Here is a 22470-nt window from a genome sequence, read left to right on the forward strand (position 1 = left end):
TGAGTTTTAGATGCCCACCACTGTCTCGGTGAAAAACATTTTCTTCACATCCCCTCTAAACCTTCTCCTCTTTCACTTAAATCTACACCCTCTCGTCATTGACCCCTCTACCAAGGGGAAATGTTTCTTCCCATCTTTGGAATCCTTTACTGCAGAGGACTATGGAATTCAATACCCCAGGGGAGGAGATAGAGATTTTTTTTAAATTAGTAATGGGTTAAAGGATTATGGTGAATGGGTAAAAAAGTGGAGTTATGCCAAGGTGAGATCAGCTATGATCATATTGAATGGCAGAGCAGATTTGAGGGATTGAATTGCCCACTCCTGCTCTTAGTTCTTATGTTTTGGTTACCAACATCTGTGTGACTGAAAATGGTTTCCCCATATTCATTCTTGTCAAAATCTTTCATAATTTTAAACACTTTTATCAAATGTGCCCTTGATCATTTCTATTCTAAGGAACCGACTTCTCATTTAATAAAAATGGAAGTTATCAATCCCTGCTACATTTCTGTTACTCATCTCATCGTGTCTCCAAAATAGAAATTCTAAAGTATGGTGTCCAGAATTGATCACAATGACTCCAGCTGGCTTCTGATCAGTGGCTCATAAAGGCCAGGCATGAATTTCTTTGCACTTGTACAGCCTGTCTTTATATATTTTTTAAAAATTTACTGCAATGGGACTTAGGTGTGAAAAATCAGCCAAGGGCAAATAATCCATGTTTTCCTGGCCAGAACACATTGGCTACCACCTCCCATTGTCACATTAAATCATGGAGCAATTGGACTGGGTAAAACTGGTAACCAGAAATACCCTCCCCTCTCCCCCCAGTATCTACCATGGATGTACACTGTCAGAACTTCCTCAGGGACCTGAGGCACAGCAACAACTCAAGATGAGTGAGGCCTTTCTTTGTTTCAGAAGGTTGCAACTGGCATGGACTCAAATCCTACATACCTCCTTCCACCAATCTATGGGGTGCTGAGGCCAATGTTATTGCCCCTTTAAGATCAACATCATCGGCCCAGAACAGGGATTGACCCTGACCTCATGCTGTTTCTCACTGTTCAGCTGATTACTTGGTGAGTAGTACATAAGTTGTGTAACAAAATATAGTACTTACTGGTTCTCCTTTCAGTCCCTTGATCTGTAAAAGATAAAAAGGAGCTAATTAAATGTGAGGTACCCATGGTGCTAATCATTCATGTTTAGCTGTAATCACACTGAGAATATGCCAGAGATTGATTGTTGCCATTTGTGGAGACTGTAAAGGGTACTTGGGTGACTGATACAAGCTAAAAGGAATTCATCTTTGGACAGAGACATCTTGCATGATTTATAATTCTTCAACTGTAAAGAAAAGTTCCATATACCACAGGTTAAACTCGCGATACATATTCCCTTTGTCTGAAACTCTGCACAGCAGGCATTAATTCATTAACTTGTTTTTCCTCGGATTTTATCTAGTACCTTAGGATCTCTTTGTATCACTTGCAGGCACATAAACTATGGAAAATGTGGAATTAGAGCATTCACATTCTAGGTATAAGTGTATATGCAGCTGTAACTCTGGAGGTTTCACCATCTACCTCTCCCTCATACTCTCAGCATCACCTCAGCCATTCCAACACCAAATGGAATAGCAATGGAATATTTGTTACCCAACTGAATTCACAAGACTGCGATCGATGTGTCAGTAGGGAAGGCATTAATGGCTTAATGACCATAACTCCAAAGGATTTCGAGTAGTCATGGATGAGGACAACAGTGCCCCTCGAGTGAGGGTACTTAATTGGGCAAGGGGCAATTAGATAGTAACTGGAGAATGGGGTTTGAGAGGAGTTATCTGAGGGCAAATCTACATCTAGCATGTGGGAAGCTGTTAAAGACCAGTTGATTAAAGTGCAGGACATGCATGCCTCTGCGAAACTGAAGGATAAGAATGGCAGGATTCAGGAACCATGGATGATAAGGGAAATTGTAAGTTTCGTCAAAAGGAAAAAGGAAGTATACAACAGGTCAAGGCAGCTACAAACTGATGAACCCCTTGAGGAGAGTAGAGAAATTGGGAAGGAGCTCAAACACAGAATTAGGAAGGTGAAAAGGAGCCATGAAATGTCTTTAGCAGACAGTGTCAAGTAAAATTCCAAAGCTTTTTACACATATATCAGAAGAAAGAGGGTTGCAAGGGTAAGAGTAGTTCCACTCAAGGACAAAGGAGGGAAGTTATGCATGGAGCCACAGGAAGTGGGAGAGATCTTTAATGAATACTTTATATTGGCATTCACCAGACAAAAGTAGAAAAAGGGATGGTGATTTAAGGCAGAAATTCAGGGAGCTAGGATGAAAATTTAGTGCTAGAATAGAGTTGTTATCTCTGGTTTGTTGCCTGTACTATGTGCTAGTGAGGCGAGGAATAGGGACAGAGGAATTAAACACGAGGCTACAGGGATGGTACAGGAGGGAGGATTTTAGATACCTGCATAATTGGGGCTCATTCAGGGTACATAGGACCTCTACAAAGAGGATGGTCTACACCTGAACCAAAGGGGTACCAATATCCTGGGAGGGAAATTTGCTAATGCCATTCGGGAGGGTCTAAACTAACTCAGCAGGGGGATGGGAACTTACATTGTAGTTCCAGTGTTTAGGAGGTTGAGAGTAGTGAGATCAGAAATATGGTTTCAAGGTCACAAGAGTTCACCGGCAAGCAGGAAGATGGTTTGAAATGTGTCTACTTCAATGCTAGGAACATCTGGAATATGGTAGGTGAACTTGCAGCATGGGTTTGTACCTGGGACTTCAATGTTGTGGCCATTTTGGAGACATGGATACAGCAGGGACAGGAATGGTTGTTGCAGATTCCAGGATTTAGATTGTTCAGTAAGTACAGAGAAGATGGTAAACAAGATGAGGGTGTGGCATTTTTTGTGAAGGACAGTATTATGGTAGCAGAAAAGATGTTTGAGAACTCATCTACTGAGGTAGTATGGGCTGAGGTTAGAAACAGACAAGGACAGGTCACCTTGTTGGGAGTTTACTCCTCAGAGTTTAGGGCTCCAAATAATTCCAGGAATGTAGAGAAAGGATAGCAAAGGTAATTCTGGATAGGAGCGAGCATAACAGGGTAGTTGTTATGGGGGGACTTTAACTTTCCAAATATTGACTGGAAAAACTATAACTCAAGTACTTTAGATGGGTCAGTTTTTAATCCAATGTGTACAGGAGGGTTTGCTGACATAGTATGTAGACAAGCCAACAAAGGGGCAAGGCTTCATTGGATTTGGTACTAGGTAATGAACCTGGCCAGGTGTTAGATTTGGAGATAGGTGAGCACTTTGGTGATAGTGACCACAATTCAGTTATGTTTACTTTAGCAATGGAAAGGGATAGGTATATTATGCAGGGCAAGGGTTATTGCTGGGGTAAAGGCAATTACAATGCAATTAGGTAAGATTTAGGATGCATAGAATGGGGAATGGAACTGCAGGGGATGGGCACAATTGAAATGTGGAACTTATTCAAGGAACAGTTACTGCATGTCCTTGATAAGTATGTACCTGTCAGGCAGGGAGGAAATGGTTGAGCGAGGGAGCCATGCTTTACTAAAGAAGTTGAATCTCTTAGCAAGAGGAAGAAGAAGGCTTATGTTAGGATGAGACATGAAGGCTCAGTTAGGGTGCTTGAGTTAGCCAGTTAGCCAGGAAAGACCTAAAGAGAGAGCTAAGAAGAGCTAAGAGGGAACATTGTTGGCGGATAGGATCAAGGAAAACCGAAATGTTTTTTCTAGGTATATAATGAATAAAAGAATGACTAGGGAAAGATTAACGCCAATCAAGGATATTAGTTGAAGGTTCTGCGTGGAGTCCGAGGAGATAGGAGAAGTGATAACTGAATTTTTTCTGTCAGTATTCACACTGGAAAAAGACAATATTGTCGAGGAGAATATTGGGATCATCTAGAAAGGAATACATTGATTAGGGATAGTCAACACGGTTTTGTGAAGGGTAGGTCATGCCTCACAAACCTTATTGAGTTCTTTGAGAAGGTGACCAAACAGGTGGATGAGGGTAAAGTGGTTGATGTGGTGTATATGGATATCCGTAAGGTGTTTGATAAGGTCCCCATGGTAGGCTATTGCACAAAATATGGATGCATGGGATTGAGGGTGATTTAGCGGTTTGGATCAGAAGTTGGCTAGCTGAAAGAAGACAGAGGGTGGTGGTTGTTGGGAAATGCTCATCCTCGAGTTCAGTTACTAGTGGTGTACTGCAAGGATCTGTTTTGGGGCTACTGCTGTTTGTCATTTTTATAAATGACCTAGATGAGGGCGTAGAAGGATGTGTTAGAAAATTTACGGTTGACACTAAGGTCGGTGGAGTTGTGGACAGTGCTAATGGATGTTGTAGGTTAGAGACGGACATGGATAAGCTGCAGAGCTGTGCTGAGAGATGGCAAATGGAGTTTAATGCAGAAAAGTGTGAGATAACTCACTTTGGAAGGTGCAGCAGGAATAAAGAGTACTGGGCTAATGGTAAGATTCTTAGTCGTGTAGATGAGCAGAGAGATCTTGGTGTCCGTGTACACAGATCACTGACAGTTACCACCCAGGTTGATAGGGTTGTTAAAAAGACATATGGTGTGTTAGCTTTTATTGGTAGAGAGATTGAGTTTTGGAGCCAAAAGGTCATGCTGCAGCTGTACAAAACTCTCGTGCCACCGCTCTTGGAATTTTGCGTACAGTACTGGTCACCGTATTATAGAAAGGATGTGGAAGCTTTGGAGGGGGTTCAGTGGAGATTTACTAGGATACTGCCTGGAATGAAGGGAAGGTCTTATGAGGAAAGGCTGAGGGATTTGAAACTGCTTTTGTTAGAGAGAAGAAGGTTGAGAGGTGACTTAATTCAGACATACAAGATAATCTGAGGGTTAGATATGGTGGACAGTGAGAGCCTTTTTCCTCAGATAGTGATAGCTGGCACGAGGGGACATAGCTTTAAATTGACGGTGATAGATATAGGACAGATGTCAGAAGTAGTTTATTTATATAGAGAGTATTGGGATGTGGAAAGCACTGCCTGCAACAATAGTAGACTCACCAACTTTAAGGGCATTTAAATGGTCATTGGATAGACATGTGGATGAAAATGGAATAGTGTAGGATAGATGGGCTTCAGATTTGTTCCACAGATCGGCACAACATCAAGGGTCGAAGTGCCTATGCTCTACGTTCTAGAAGAAAATGACTGATGTTGAGGTCAGAGCTGAGTGTGTGTATACTCTGGAGAATGTCAGTACATTGGAGGAGGAAGTTTTGGGTATACTAAATTGTATTAAGGTAGACAAGTCCCAAGGCCAGATGGGATTTATCCTAGGTTACTACGCGAGGCAAGGGGAGAAGTAACTGAGGTACTAGCAGATACCTTCACATCCTTTTTGACCACAGGTGAGGTATCAGAGGACTGGAGATTAACCAATGATTTTCCCTTTTTTAAAACAGGAAGCAGGGATAACCGATCAAATTATAAGTCAGTGAGCCTGATGTCTGTGGTGGAAGCTCTTGAAGAAGATACTGAGGGACAAGAGATACGCACACTTGGAAGAAAATGGACTAGCTAATGACAAGCAGAATGATTTTGTATTGGGAAGTTCATATCTCACCAACCTGACTGAATTTTTTGAAGAAGTGACAAAGATAACTGATGAGGAAAGGGCTGTGGATATAGTTCATATAGAGTTTAGTAAGGCATTTGATGAAGTTCCGCATGGCACAAAAGCTAAAATCATATGAGGTTTGGGGTAAGCTGGCTAGATGGATACAAAACTAGCATGGTCATAGAAGACAGAGGAGAGTGATAGAAGGATGCTTATCAGAGGCCGATAAGCAGTGGTGTTCCATAGGGAGCAGTCTTAGGTCCTCTGCTGCTTGTAGGATACATAAATGATCTTGAAGAAAATTGTTGGTGGTCTGATTAGTAAGTTTAAAGATGACATGAAGATTAGTGGAGTTGCTTACAGTTAAGGGATACAATGGGATATTGATAGATTGTCGATGGGCACAGAATGGCAGATGGAGTTTAATCCAGACAACTGTGAAGTGACGCATTTTGGAGGATCAAATTTAGATGTAAATTATACTGTAAATAGCAGAACCCTTAGGAACATTAACATACAGATGGACCTGGGCGTGCAGGCCCACAGTTCCCTAAAAGTGGCAGCGCAGGTTGCCAAGGTGATTAAGAAAGCATAGAGCACAACAGTTCACATAACATGCAACTATGTAAAATCCTTGTTAGGCTGCATTTGGAGTATTGTGTGCTGTTTTGGTCACCACACTACCACAACGACGTGGAAGCTTTGGAGAAAGTACAGAGAAGGTTCACCGGGATGTTGCCTGGTCTCAAAGGCATTGGCTATTAGGAAATGTTAAAAAGACTAGGATTGTTTTCACTGGAAAGACGGCAGCTGAGAGGAGAGCTGATTGAGGTCTACAAAATTATGAGAGGCATAATAGCGTAGATAGTCAGAGGTTTTTTCCTAGGGTTGAAGTTTCAATTACAAGAGGGCAGACATTCAAAGTGAGAGGAGGAAAGTTTAAGGGAGATGTGCAAGGGAAGGTTTTCATGCAGAGAGTGGTAGGAGCCTGGAACGCATTGCTAAAAGAGGTGATGGAAGCAAGTACGTTGATGACATTTAAGAGGCATCTGGATGGTTACATGAATAGAGAGGGAATTGAGGGAGATGGACCGAGTAAGAGCAGATGGTTTGTTTTTTAGTTTAGTTAGGATGCGATGATCGGCACAGGCTTGGAGTGCTGAAAGGCCTTTCTCTGTGTCATCTTTCTTTTTCGTTCTTTGTTCTTTTGAGAATCCTTCATGGTAATCTCAGTTAATACGGGAATTGAATCCATGACGCTGATCATCCAGCAACTGAACTAAACAACTCCAGTGTGGTATGAAACTCCACTTGGGAGGAACAGAACTCTTGCTACACATCCTGGCAATGACAAAAAACAGCCCTCTTTCACCCTAAGGACCAAGGTCCTCAATGTATTGTACATAAATAGAAATTGCTTGGAAAACTCAGCAAGTCTAGCAGAATCTGTGGAGAGAAAGCAGAGTCAACATTTTGGGTCTAGTAATCCTTCATCCATTACAATTGCCACAGATACTGCCACACCTGTTGAGTTACTCCAGAAATTTCTATTTTTGTCTCTGATTTCCAGTATCTGCAGTTCTTTATTTTACCTTAATGAATGGTGTTTTTTAATGCCTTTTTTTTGCAAACTCATCAATCTCAGATACAGGACTGGTAAACTACCAGTAGATTAAAAATATTTAGACTCTAAAGTTAACATATATGCTGTACACCTTACAGGACAACTGAACAAACACATCTGCTTTAGGGATTCATCAACCATTGCTACTCATAGCAACTCCAGCTACAAAAGCTTATAGCTAGCCACATATTGCTTTACACCTTGGTTTCTCAATGACATAGGTACAACTTTGTCTATGTTCTCTTAAAATATCGCAATAAAAAGGGGCAGTTCCAAGAATCATAACAAACAAAACTCGCTCCCTAACAGTACAGTTGGTCTTCCTACACGACAAGAATGGCAGCGATTCAAGAAGAAACACCTTCTCAAACACAACTTGGGATCTGTCATAAATGCTGGGCCAGCCAGTGATGCCCACATCCCATGAACAAATTAAAAACAAGATGAGTTAAAGCAAGAAGTTAGGTGACGTCAGGTTTAGGCTTCAAAATTTTGGTTAATAGTTTTGCGTGGCCTTCAGTAGCATATGATAAATGCTAGTATTTATACAAACATCTGTGGAACTGAAGGCTAGTAGATAGTAAAAAAAAATTAAATGAGTTAAGGCTTGAATTTTTGAAAACATGGATGGCTCCTCTATCATTAGAAAAATAGATTCAGAGGGCTGGATCTCGAGATCTCACCCCTAAACTCAGCATTTACCATTTTCACAGGAAGGAGTTGGGAAGCAGCTTCCAATTTGCACATCCATAATTAACATAGCTACATATGTTAAAGTCTCCATTGAGATTGCTAAAAAATAGATATCAATGTGTACAAGATATCCTTAAACTCACTGGAACTGTCAACAGATCTGTCAAAAGCCCCTGTAGAGACATTTAAAATTCCTGCTCCTTAAATATTTGAAGAATATTCAGTGGTTAGCACTGCAGCCTCACAGCACCAGGGCCCCAGGTTCGGTTCCAGCCTTGGGCGACTGTTTGTGTGGAGTTTGCACATTCTCCCTGTGTCTGCGTGGGTTTCCTCCAGGTGCTCTGGTTTACTCCCACAGTCCAAAGATGTGAATGTCAGGTGAATTGGCCATGCTAAATTGCCCATAATATTAGGATTAGTCAGAGGGAAATGAATCTGGATGGGTTACTCTTCAGAGGGTCATGGTAGACTGGTTGGGCTGAAGAGCCTGTTTCTACATTGTAGGGAATCTAATCTAAAGTCTGAAATGGTAAAGAGTATTTTATTTTTCACTCTAGGTTGACCTTAGTTTAAGGGCTTTCATTACAGGATACATAACTAATTTCACAATCTTTCATTTTCACAGTGAGGTGCCTCTCAGTACATAGTTTGATTGACAGTTCCAAATGTTTACAGTCCCTTTGAAGTAAGACTGTGGATTCCAGTGCATATTTTGATAAGGACATAAAGAATACTGACTACAATGTGTGGGCTTTTTATTAATAATGGTATACTTCTTTGAAGTACTAAGTTCATCAATGACAGTTAAGAACATTTTTAATGTCAACATGGTGACATGGTGGACACTGGATGATTTGGCATTATTAACATAATTGGGTTGTGTGGAGGGGAATGGGTTGGCATGAGTAAGCACTAAATTACCATGGAGTCATAAAGGATCATGGAGGGTGGGTGAATGGTAAAAAGGCTGGCTAAGCGGACATGTGGAACCAGAAGGGGATGGGGAGAGAGGGATGGAACAGAGTGCATTGGGCCACTTCTTCTGATGTAACTGGTTTCTATCCCTCTCACTAATGGATAAAGAGAAAAGGAAAACTCTTGTGTCTGCTTACCGCAGATATCACCCCCACCTCACCCCTGATTGTGAGTTGTTGATCAACTCTGGGACAAGGACATGAAATTAAAGGATCTAAATCATAATCATAAAGTTATACTACTCAATATCAACAGCAACCTTGTGGGATTCAGCTAACACTTAGTTGTGTTGGTACAACCCACTGGGCATTACTCACTGTCTGGTCAGCCATTGTCAAAAGCTGTAGGATTAGCTGGTAAAGGTTTAAAGAACTGATGATATCTAAGTTGGAAGAAAATGGGTTTGTCAGTAATGGGCAGCATGGTTTTGTGTGGGGAAGGTCATGTCTTACAAACCTAATAGAATTATTTGAGGAAGTGACAAAGTTGATTGATGGGGGAAGGACTGTAGGTGTCATATATGTGGACTTTAGTAAGGAGTTTGATAAGGTTTCCCAGTGGAGGCTGATGGAGAAGTTGAAGTTGCAGAGGGTCTAGGGTATTCCAGCTAGATTGATAAATTACTGGCTGGGCAACAGGGGACAGAGAGTAATAGTGGAAGGGAGTTTCTCAAAATGGAGACCTGTGACCAGTGGTGTTCCACAGGGATCTGTGCTGGGACCACTATTGCTTGTGATATATAAATGATTTGGAGGAAAAGGTGTTGGTTGCCTGATTAGCAAGTTTGCAGATGACACCAAGATTGGCGGAGTAGCAGATAGTGAAAGGGACTGTCACAGAACACAGCAGAACATCGATAAATTAGAGAGATGGGCAGAGAAATGGCAGATTGAGTTCAATCTGGGCAAATGCGAGGCGATGGATCCAATTCAAGAGCGAACTATACAGTAAATGGAAAGGTCCTGGGGAAAATTCAAGTACAGGGAGATCTGGGTGTTCAGGTCCATTGTTCCCTGAAGGTGGCAACACAGGGCAGCAAAGTGGTCAAGCAGGCATACGGCATGCTTTCCTTCTTTGGATAGGGTATTGAATACAAGAGTTGGCTGATCACGTTACAGTTGTATAGGACTTTGGTTCAGCCACATTTGGAACACTGCGTACAGTTCTAGGTCGCCACATTACCAAAAGGATGTGGATGCTTTGGAGAGGCTGCATAGGAAACACCTCCGGGCCGCCCGGACCAACCAACCCAATCACCCCGTGGCTCAACACTTTAACTCTCCCTCCCACTCCACTGAGGACATGCAGGTCCTTGGACTCCTCCACCGGCAGAACATAACAACACGACGGCTGGAGGAGGAGCGCCTCATCTTCCGCCTGGGAACCCTCCAACCACAAGGTATGAATTCAGATTTCTCCAGTTTCCTCATTTCCCCTCCCCCCACCTTGTCTCAGTTGGTTCCCTCAACTCAGCACCGCCCTCCTAACCTGCAATCCTCTTCCTGACCTCTCCGCCCCCACCCCACTCCGGCCTATCACCCTCACCTTGACCTCCTTCCACCTATCCCACCTCCATCGCCCCTCCCCCAAGTCCCTCCTCCCTACCTTTTATCTTAGCCTGCTTGGCTACTCTCTCTCATTCCTGATGAAGGGCTTATGCTCGAAACGTCGAATTCCCTATTCCTGAGATGCTGCCTGGCCTGCTGTGCTTTGACCAGCAACACATTTGCAGCTGTGATCTCCAGCATTTGCAGACCTCATTTTTTACTACTGCATAGGAAGTTCACCAGGATGTTGCCTGATATGGAGGGCACTAGCTATGAAGAGAGGTTGAATAGATTAGGATTATTTTCATTGGAAAGACAGAGGTTGAGGTCTACAAAATCCTGAGAGGTGTAGACAGGGTGGATAGCAAGAAGTTTTTTTCCCCAGAGTGTGGAACTCAATTACTAGAGTTCAAAGTGACAGGGGAAAGGTTTAGGGAAGATATGCCAGCAGAGATGGTAGGGACAGGAACAATAGAGTCATTTAAGATGTAAGACAGATACATGAATGGGCAGGGAGCAGAGGGATACAGATTTTTAGAAAATAGGCGGCGAGTTTCGATAGAGTATCTGGATTGGAACAGGCTTGGAGGGCCGAAGGGCCTGTTGCTGTGCTGTAATTTTCTTTGTTCTTTGTTCTTTGAGTGATTGACTGCATATCATAGGTTAGTATTTCACAAAGAAGATGTCGAGGCTTACTAGCAACATTCATTACAACAATGACTTTACATCAAACATACTTCTTAGCACAGTCCTGAGATGTGAAGGGAATAATATAAATGTAAATTTTCTCAACAGGGCATCAATCAGCCCACCGCAGCCATTTTGGCTGTCAATAGAGCTCTCTCCCAGGCCCAACTCATCTGCAATACAGTGTATCCCTTAATCAAGGCTGTGCTTCACCCAAGAACTGAAGAGTCATACTAGACTCAGAATGTTAACATTATTTCTCTCTCCATCAATGCTGCTAGATCTGCTGAGTATCTCCAGCATTCTCTGTATGTTTTTCACCAAAGTTGATTTTGCCTCACACCCTAACCTGAATAGTCAGTACATTGTGATGGGATTCAGCTCAGCCAGATAAAAAAAGTACCAATTGCCTCTTGCTTCAATCACAATTTAACTCAATGCTCCTGTAATAAGCAAACAGCCTTGGTTCTGGCTGTCTGATCCTACTGTTATTGAGTTCAGGGAATCAGTCTGGAAAGTTAAACTTTCAACCCAAAGACTAAATTTCCAGTGCAACAACCTGGATGTCCAAATTTCCTCAGAGTCCTAAGGTACAGCTAATATTGAAACTGAGTCAGAGACCTTTCACAATGCTGGGAGATTTGCGCCCATCTGTTTCGCTGATGTTGACTGAAGGATGAGATCTATTGGCCAGGACATTTGGGATAATTACTCCCTGCTCTTCCTCAAAGTAGCTTCAGTGAGGGGTCAAGGATAGGGAGGAGAATCTTATACACTTATTTGTGAGAGTCATCTGAAAGACAGTAGAGGAGTGTCAGCTTGGAGTGCTGTGCTCTGGGTCACACCGTACCTCAGTAGTTAGCACTATACTGCCTCACAATGCTGGGGACTTGGGTTCAATTCTAGCCTCTGGATGGAGTTTACACATTCTCCCCATCTCCCTGTGAGTTTCCTCCGGGTGCTCCAGTTTCCTCCTGAAGTAGAAAGATGTGTAGGTTAGGTGATTAGTCATACTAAATTGCCCATAGTGTTCAGGGATGTGCAGGCTAGGCAAATTAGTCATGGAAATGCAGGGTTACAGGGTTAGGGTAATGGGTAGTTTTAGGTGGGATGATCTTTGGTGTGGACCTGATGGGCCAAATGGCCTTTTTCCACACTTCAGGGATTCTATGATTCTATGATCTTGAATAGGACTGGAACACCAAAGGCTTGCATCTCAAAGTAAAGAAAATAACCAAACTGAGCCACAGAGAGGGATGTAACAATTATCAACGCAGTGGGCCAAACCATAAGTGTAATGAATTGACAATTACAATGTAGTACTTTAGAACAACACGGACAGGATATGGAATTATATTTATATATTTTGCAGGATACAACTTGTTGACAATGCCCTCAAAGATGCCTCCCAATTATATTTATTAAAAACATGGATGGAAACCTACCAAAGTGAAAAAATACCATGGTGGAAATACACCTCAAATCCTGATTGCCCTCCCCAGTAGGTGGAGTGAGGAGAAAGAAATAATGATAGAAGATGGGGCATGAGAGAGACAGGGAGCTGTGAGGGTTTGGAGGGGGAGACGAGGAAGGAGATAAACAGGGGAAAATAGAGACAGGAGATAAAGAGGAAAGGAGAGGTGCAAGAGAGAGAGAGGGAGAGAGGGAGTGACACAGAGAGAGAGAAAGAGGGAGAGAGGGAGAGGAAGGAATATATAACAGAGCTGTGAGTGCCCTTTATTTCAAAGGGAACAGAGTATAAAAGTAAGGAAGTTTTACTAAGGGACTGACTTATCACAGAATCCCTACAAGAAGAAGCTGAGTAGGTTGGGCACGTACTCACTGGAATTTAGAAGATTGTGACGCCAGGATTTTGAAACTTAAAATATGTTTAGAGAACTTGACAAAATAATGTAGAAATATTGTTCCTCCTTGTGGAAGAGTCTAGGACCATGGCCATTATCTCTGAATAAGGTGCTGTACATTTAAACCAGCGATGGGGATGAATTTCTTTTCTCAGCGTGTAGTTAATCTGAATATTTTTACTACAAAGGGTTGTCCAAAACTGGACCTTTACGTATATTCAAAACTGAGATAGGCAGACTTTTAGTCAGGAACAAAGGGAAATAAAATGTTCTAAGAAAAGGGAGGCAAGTGGAGATTAGCCACAATCTAATTGAATAGCAGAGCAGACTTGATTGGTTGAAAGGCTTATTTCTGCTCCTACTTCTAACTTGAGAGTGCGAGAGTGATAGAAGGGTTGGGTGACAAGGAGAAAGGAAAGAGGAGAAGAAGATTGGGGAAAGGAAGATGGGGGAAGGTTCAGTGTCAGGAACGTGACTTTGCAAAATTATCTCCATAGGACATGATACAAAGATCTCACACATATCTTTCCGAGCACTGGATGTCTTTACCAACTCAGTGGGAAATATACCAGGAAGTATTCGTTGTAAAGCTATCATATAGCAGTGTACAGTTGCTTTGAAAGCAATTACTGGGATTTGGCAGCATTTGTCTTTCTCCTGAGCTTGTTTAAGCATGACTATGGTATCCCAAAAATGTGCTGAGTCAGTGATTAAAAAATACAACTTCTGGCAACTGACCAAAGACACAGCTCCAGTACTAACACTTGGAGCCAGATGAGTGAATATTTGAAAAGTCCTCACTGAAACAAGTACATGAGTGAACAGGGGACAGATTGAATAACAGAGATGACCAGGATTGAGTTATGGATTGTATACCAGTTGAATCTCTCACCTGTTGTTACCCCGAAAGGGGTAAGGCAGGTCTTTACATGAACACCAGAGAGCTGAAGGCCCATTTGTACCATTCTGTGAATCAATCCATGAGATCTTGTAACTAACACTGTTGTAGAATGCACTGCTTCAGCATAAATGGAGCTGCATGCAGAGCTGTTTTCAAACTGTTATCTATTCCCTGAGAAGGAAGTTGGAAATTCAACCCGATATTGAAGAGAATCCTCTTTCAGTTAAAAGCAGAAAATGACTGTTAATGTATAGACCTGGAGCTGCCAATTAACATCTGGAACAACCAATCAACATCTGGATCTGACAGCTAATAAGTGCTGACTGACAGATCAGATGTTAACAGACAGATGGAGTTAGATAGCTCCAGGTCATGGCTGACACGTCCAGGGGTTGACTGATAGGTGCAGGCCCAGCCTCTGTTGCCGTGAAGTGAGCAATTGATGACCTCGTAAAAAAGACATTTACTACTCAGTTTTCAAATTGACAGGAGGGATTTACCAAAAGGGCGAAGAGAAAGATCTGAAACCCCACTCTGCTCAGGCCTTGGATGGGAAGGAGTGGATGGGGGAGGGAGGAGGAGGAAGTTCCCCTCCTTAACAGACTTTTTTTCTACATAAGGCCCATCCTTCAAGACCTGCTCTCCATGGGTGCTCCCTCAAGTTATATTGGTTTCTTAGTCAGGACCCATTACTACCTCTCTCCTAGCCCCAGCCCCCAGCCCCCAGCCCCCAGCCCCCCACCTCCATCCCCCAACCCCAAACACAATTTAACCTCATCTTTCCACCTGAGATACCCTTACTTGGTGCTGGACTATTTTCACAAAGGAGAAAAGCTTCAGATGCCTGAAGCGCAAAGGGACTGAGGAGTTCTAGTTCAGGATTCTGTTAAGGTCAACATGCAGGTTTAGTTCGCAGTTAGGAAGGTAAATGAAATGTGAGTATTCATTTCAAGAAGTCTAGAATACACGAGCAGAAATATGTTACTGAGGCTGTATAAAGCTTTGGTCAAATGACATTTGGAATATTGTGGCAGTTTTGGGCCCCGTATCTAAGAAAGGATATGCAGGATTGGCTTTTTGAGATTTGTTGATCATTTAATGGTCACCATCACTAAGATTATTTCAGTAACAGATTATTTTTATTAGTTGAATTTAAACTCCATCAGCTGCAGTGGTGATATTTGAAGGCAAAAAAAAGATAAGTTGGACTTGTATATTATTAACCCAGTGACATTACCACTACACCACCAGCATTCAGGACCAGTCAGTCAGTCGAAGGAGGGTGTCAGTGGAAGGTTGGTACGGTGGGAAAGGAAGAAGCGGAGGGCTTTGAGTCCTTCGTGATGGGGGAATGGAGATGTACAGGAACTGGATGTCCATGGTGAAGATAAGGCGTTGGGGACCAGGGAAGCGAAAATCATGGAGGAGGTGGAGGGCATGGGTGGTGTCCCAAACGTAGGTGGGGAGTCCTTGGACAAAGGGGAACAGGACCGTGCTGAGGTATGCAGAGATGAGTTCAGTGGGGCAGGAGCAGGCTGAGACAATGGGTCGGCTGGGGCAGTCATGTTTGTGGAGTTTGGGCAGGAGGTAGAAATGGGCGGTGCAGGTTGTGGGACTATGAGGTTGGAGGCAGTGGATGGGAGATCCCCTGAGGCCTCACCCTGAACAACTTCTCTTTCCAATTCTCCCACTTCCTTCAAACCAAAGGAATAGCCATGGGCACCCGCATGGGCCCCAGCTATGCCTGCCTCTTCGTAGGATATGTGGAACAGTCGATCTTCCGCAGCTACACTGGCATCACCCCCCACCTTTTCCTCCGCTACATCGATGACTGTATTGGCGCTGCCTCATGCTCCCATGAGGAGATTGAACAGTACATCCACTTTACCAATACCTTCCACCCCGACCTCAAATTTATCTGGACCGTCTCAGATTCCTCCCTCCCCTTCCTAGACCTTTCCATTTCTATCTCGGGCGACCGAATCAACACGGACATTTACTATAAACCGACCAACTCCCACAGCTACCTAGACTACACCTCCTCCCAACCTGCCCCCTGTAAAAACACCATCCCATACTCCCAATTCCTTCGTCTTCGCCGTATCTGCTCCCAGGAGGACCAGTTCCAATAGGGTACAACCCAGATTGCCTCCTTCTTCAAAGACCGCAATTTCTCCCCAGACGTGATTGATGATGCCCTCCACCGCATCTCCTCCACTTCCCGCTCCTCCGCCCTTGAGCCCCGCCCCTCCAATTGCCACTAGGACAGGACCCCACTGGTCCTCACCTACCACCCCACCAACCTCCATATACATCGTCATTTCCGCCACCTCCAAATGGACCCCTCCACCAGAGATATATTTCCCTCCCCTCCCCTATCAGCGTTCCAAAAAGACCACTCCCTCCGTGACTCCCTCGTCAGGTCCACAACCCCCACCAACCCAACCTCCACTCCCGGCACCTTCCCCTGCAACCGCAAGAAACGCAAAACTTGCGCCCACACCTCCCCCCTTACTTCTCTCCAAGGCCTCAAGAGATCCTTCCATATCCACCACAAATTCAGCTGCACCTCCACACACATCATTTACTGCATCCGCTGCACCCGATGTGGCCTCCTCTATATTGGGGAGACAGGCCGCCTACTTGCGGAACATTTCAGAGAACACTTCTGGGACACCCGGATCCAACCAACCCAGCCACCCGTGGCTCAACACTTCAACTCCCCCTCCCACTCACCAAGGACATGCAGGACCTTGGACTCCTCCATCGCCAGACCATAGCAACACGACGGCTGGAGGAGGAGCGCCTCATCTTCCGCCTAGGAACCGTCCAACCACAAGGGATGAACTCAGATTTCTCCAGTTTCCTCATTTCCCCTCCCCCCACCTTGTCTCAGTCAAATCCCTCGAACTCAGCACCGCTTTCCTAATCTGCAATCTTCTTCCTGACCTCTCTGCCCCACCTCCACTCTGCCTATCACTCTCACCTTGACCTCCTTCCACCTATCTCATTTCCAACGCCCCTCCCCCAAGTCCCTCCTCCCTATCTTTTATCTTAGCCTGCTGGACACACTTTCCTCATTCCTGAAGAAGGGCTCATGCCCGAAACGTTGATTCTCCTGCTCCTTGGATGCTGCCTGACCTGCTGCGCTTTTCCAGCAACACATTTTCAGCTCTGATCCCCAGCATCTGCAGTCCTCACTTTCTCCTAATAATTTTAATGGCATAGCCCTTTACATATCTGTTTTGTTTGCTATAAGATGCATGACCTGCAGTTACAAGAGAGTTTTGCCTTAAGCCCAGCAATAGTCATCAAAGTAGCTTTTTGGGGGGAATGACGGGAAATGTCTGATAAATGGATAATGCATGATGCCTGAAGCAGATAATGTTTTGTGTTAATGAAACTTGATTGATTAATTCAAAGCTGCTTTCACACACAGGACCAAAGGTGGGTAGGAGGAGGGTGAGAATTCACGTCCTCAAGGCAGGGTGATCAATCCAAAAGATTGTCCTACGTTCTGCATGGCAACCCATGAGAATCAGAGTGATATTAAAATGGGTGGCACCCCTTTTTAATTTTATTTGAACAAATATATATTCAAGAATACTGCAAGAGGCTAGAGAAGAAATTGGGGGTGCCCTGGTTGATATTTTTGTATTATTGTTTGGCACGAGTGAGGAATCAGAAGACTGGAGGGTAGCGAATGTTGTACCCTTATTCAAGAGGGACTGCAAAGAAAATCCTGGGGACATCAGACCAGTAAGCCTCACATCTGTGGTAGATAAGTTACTTGAGAATATTCAGAGGGATAGGATATATAGGCATTTGGAAAGACAGGATTTGATTAGGAGTAGTCAGCATGGCTTTGTGCATAGGAGATCATGCCTCACAAATTTGTTAGAGTTCTTTGATGAAGTGACCAGGCAAGTTGATGATGGCAGGATGGTAGGTGTAGTCTATTTGAATATCAGTAAGGCCTTTCATAGGGTTCCACATGGTTGACTGCTCTGGAAGGTTAGATTGCATGGAATCCTGGGGGGGGGCTAGCAAATTGGATACACAGATGGCTTGATGGTAGGAAGCAGTGGATAATAGTGGAAGAATATTTGTTGGACTGGAGGCCTGTGACTACTGGAGACCCTCAGGGGTTGGTGCTGGACCTGTTGCTGTTTGTTATCTGTATCAATGATTTTGTTGAGAATGTACAAAGCATAATTAGTAAGTTTGCAATCAATATTAAAATAGGATATATTATGGATAGTGAGGAAGGTTATCAAAAATTGCAACAGGACCTTGATTAGTTGGGGAAGTGGACTGAGAAATGGCAAATGGAGTTTAATATAGATAAGTGTGAGGTCTTGCATTTTGAAAGTCAAATCAAAGTTGGAGTTTCATCATGAATGGTAGGGCCTTAAAGGAGTGTGACGGAAAAGGCGAACCTTAGAGTTCAGGTGCACAGTTCTCTGAAAGTGGAGTCAGAGGTAAACAGGGCAGTGAAGAAAGCTTTTGGCACACTAACCTTCATCAGTCAAGGCATTGAGTAGAGAAGTTAGGAAGTTATATTGCAGTTGTACAGGATGTTGGTGAGGCCGCACTTGAAGTATTGTGATCAGTTTTGGTCACCTTGCTATAGGAAGGATGTTCTTAAATGGAAAGAATGTGCCGATGCTGCTCCTTTAACAAGGTTATTGTGTTCATGGTTTTTTTTTTCAGAGGGGTCATAAAGTCAGGGTTCCAAGATGTCCAGGGTTATCTACTTGAAGAAGCTTTTAAGTAAAAAAAAAAATACTTGTACAATGAAAGGGCCAGTTTTCCCAGCTCAGCTTTTCTTTGATTTGGTTTGGTTTTGGCAGCCTGCCTATTCAGGAGCTGCTGGTCAGTTTAAGCTAGGAATCCAAAAAAACAGCTACAATGGAAGGAGGTTTCATGTTAAATCTCTCTCCCATCTCTGTCTCCTATAAAACCTGTGTCTGATTTTACCTTTTTGCCAAAGGGGTTTTATGGAGACTGCTGCAAGCATTTGGAACAGCATCATTAATTTGGGATAGTCTGTTGGGTTTAAAGATAGGTTAAGCTACTCTATATTCTGTTCTTTTCTGTTTGTATTTCATTCGGTAATCTTGTAAATAAATTCTGTATGGCTTAAAACTAAGAGATTGGGCCAGCTGTGTCACTCCTGGAATATCCATGTTACACTTGCTTATACAACTGGAAAAGTTAGGGTCTGGGCTTCCGTCTTAAAATGTTTTGAGGAGGTCTGGCCTGGTCCATAACAAGAGTGCAGAAGAAATTTACAAGGATGTTCTGGTACTCAATGGTCTAAGTTATGGGGAGAGGTTAGACAAGCTAGGACTTTTGCCTTAGAGCATTGGAGACTGGGGGGGGGGGGGTTCGCGGGGGGGTGGGGTGATCTTATAGAAGTGTATAACATCATGAGATGCAAGGATAGTATGATTGCACTCAGTCTTTTTCCCAGGTTTGGGGAAATCAAGGAGTAGAGGGCATCAGTTTAACGTTAGAGGGAAAAGTATAAAAGGGAACCTGAGGGGCAACTTATTTACACAGAGGATGGTATGTATATGGAATGAGCTGTCAGCGGGAGTGGTTGAGGCATTGACAACATTTAAAAGGCATTTGACAAATACATGGATAGGAAAGATTTAGAAGTATATGGGCTAAGTGCAGAGAAATGGGGTTAACGTTGATGGATTTTTTGGTCGATATGGGCCACTTTGGGCCAAAGGGCCTGTCTCCATGCTGTAACACTCTATGACTCTAAATTTGTAATGAGAACAAATACAAGCCTATTTTAGGGACAGATATAGATTGTGTTTATTCCCTCCACATTATCGTACTCTTAACCTGGGTTGGTTTGCTGGGTGGGCAAAGTTGAATGGCAAAAGACCTTGCCACTAACTTTGTTGATTCACAGTAGAATTTGTTTGGTGATCAACTTGGGCATTGCTCTGGACAGCCTACTGGTTTCAGCAATGAAAGTCACCAATACAATTTTGAATAGAGGTTAGAGTGTTGACCAGATATCACAATACAAGTCCTTGGATCCAGCCTGAGTGGTATTTAACCAGCAAAATGTAAGGTACAGGGATGATTGGATGATTGAACATTGAATGTTCAAGGGTTTTAGGAAGGTCTGTTTCTATTCTTGGCCCCATCACCAGCTCTGGTGTTACTGGTTAGGTGGATTGGTCATGCTAAATTGCCCATGGTGTTCAGGGATGTGTAGGTTAGGCGCATTCGTCAGGGTAAAATACAGGGTAGGTGAATGGGGGTCTGTGAGGGTTACTCTTCTGAGGGTCAGTGTGGACTTGTTGGGCTGAAGGGCCTGTTTCCACACTGTAGGGATTCTAATCCAACCATAAAGATCTTCAGCATGTGATCTGAAGTCCTGCCCTCAGGGAATGCTAGATCTGAAATATTATATCTGTGTTAACTTTTGTTCCAGTATTCCAAATCAAATCCCACATCTCTGCTTCATTTACATAGTCTTCCATCTTCCTTGGCCTCCCTGAAAAATTGTGCTTATTGCCTCAACATTTCCATTTCACCCAGAGAAGCACAAGGTCCCAGAAACTTACAGACAATCCAGGTGGACCTGGAGGACCCATATCTCCCTGTTGAAAATAAAAATCATTTCATTAGTAATCAGTTGATGAACAGTTAACTCATTGACAATTCAATAAGTATAGCTAAGAAATGAATAAATTTCAGTTTAAAATTTGAAAGAAAGTCTGAAATGAGTTACAGTCAGCCATAGGAGCTGTGCTATTAGTTACAGGATACATGAGTGATCTGCTCAGGGAGTAATGATGATGCACTGCAGTGGGCTAGGTTTGCTTGTATCCAGCATTTCTACTCGCACAGGTCTGCAAATTTTTTAAAATATATACAATCTTCTGAACCATGATGTTCAGAGAAACCTATGTTTACTTGTAGATGGAATACTGAAAGTTAGCATGCAAGCACAAAAAGCAACTGGAAAGGCAAATGGCACGTGCAGTGTAAGATCAGGAAAGCCTTACTATATGTACACAGGGCAATTCTTTTCCTAAACCTTGAACTTTCTCACAACTATAAAAGTACCTTTCACCTCTACTCAATCACTTTTAGTGTAAGGTGATTGAACAACCAACAAATATTCATCAATTATCAACAGGAGGAACTTAATCCTTTCTGTGCAGAATTACAGGATTTTAGAATCCACCTGTACCTTTTTTGTCTCAAACTTTCCAAAATACCAATGCCTGTATGAAGGCACAGTCACCAGACTTGGACACATTCTCCAAGTATGTTCGCACTACTACGTTACTGGGGGACGGGTCATGTTACTCCCACGTACTTATGTTCTATGCATCTGCTCACACATCTCACTACATTTGACTTGGCAAGTGCTTTTCACATTGCAGAGATGTTTTCAATTAAGTGTCTGGCATCATCCACAGGTATTTGTCAGGCTCTACCTTTTGAAAGAGTATACCCTTCATATTTATCCCATTTTAAACTAGAGTATTTCTTAATACTGAATGTTCTTTGCTCCTCAATGTCAGATATTGCCTTCATAGATTTTGGACTGACTTGTTCATAAATTTCACCATCCTGACTCACCAAATTTTGAAGACAGGCAAAGGCTTTTGCTTATAATTCTGTATTAAGTAATGTTGAAGAATGGATTCCTAATGGTTCCAAAGGTTGTGCCAACTGACAATCAGCTTCCTTGTCCAGAGAATGATGGAGACTGTCGTTTTAGGTGGTTCACCCTTTCTGATTAATTTAGTCTCCCTTTGACTATATTCTGAATGTTAAATGAACACTATCAACAACTCCATTCACCTGTTAATTTAACTGGGGGGTCATGTTGACTCTGTGGGACTATGTGAAACAGATAAATTGATTATCAACCTTGCATGTCTGTGAGAGTGATGTCAGACAAGTTGCTGATCCACTATTAACACAATCAGATTACAAACTGTACATTCACAGATTTCTAAAGAATCTCACTTTGAAAATGAAATACTGAGTTCAGAAGTGATACATTTGCTCAAGAAAACTGCTTTTTATACTATTCCAAATAGCACTTACTTTTTCTCCTCTTGGACCAGGCAGACCAGGAATACCAGGGTCTCCCTTTAAGCCCTTTTTAAAAAGGAGAATGGAAGAATTAGTCATATATTTTATTGAAATAAAAATCTATTCTTTATGTTAACAATTATGTTTAAGCAATACAATTTCTCATGGTTGAAAACAAAGCAATGTTTGAACAAATTGTGAATTACCAAAGCCAAAACCAAATTGTTGCAGCTCTGCAAACAAGTCTGTTAATTACTGTAACATGGTCACCCTTATTCAAATAATGTTTCTAAGGCAAGAGGGCATTGTTGCCAAGTGTGGAATGAGTGGGATGAAGGTGGAGGTATTGCCTAGTTAGGGAAGGGAGGAAAAGCATTATGAAAGATGGTGGCACAGCAGTTAGCACTGCTGCCTCACAGTGCCAGAGGCCTGGGT

The 22470-nt window shown here is 42.9% G+C and overlaps 1 long non-coding RNA gene across 1 annotated transcript; it reads right to left on the reverse strand.

The window, feature by feature from the left end:
- Positions 1-1131: 1131 nt before the first annotated feature.
- LOC132806953 (uncharacterized) lies at positions 1132-22101 on the reverse strand. Its single transcript, XR_009641900.1, has 3 exons — positions 22048-22101; positions 20547-20582; positions 1132-1150 (listed from the first exon to the last, which is right to left on the reverse strand). It is a non-coding gene; the product is annotated as an uncharacterized LOC132806953 (long non-coding RNA).
- Between the last annotated feature and the right edge of the window lie 369 nt (positions 22102-22470).

Source organism: Hemiscyllium ocellatum, chromosome 3 (genome assembly GCF_020745735.1).
Source record: "Hemiscyllium ocellatum isolate sHemOce1 chromosome 3, sHemOce1.pat.X.cur, whole genome shotgun sequence".
NCBI classification, from domain to species: domain Eukaryota; kingdom Metazoa; phylum Chordata; class Chondrichthyes; order Orectolobiformes; family Hemiscylliidae; genus Hemiscyllium; species Hemiscyllium ocellatum.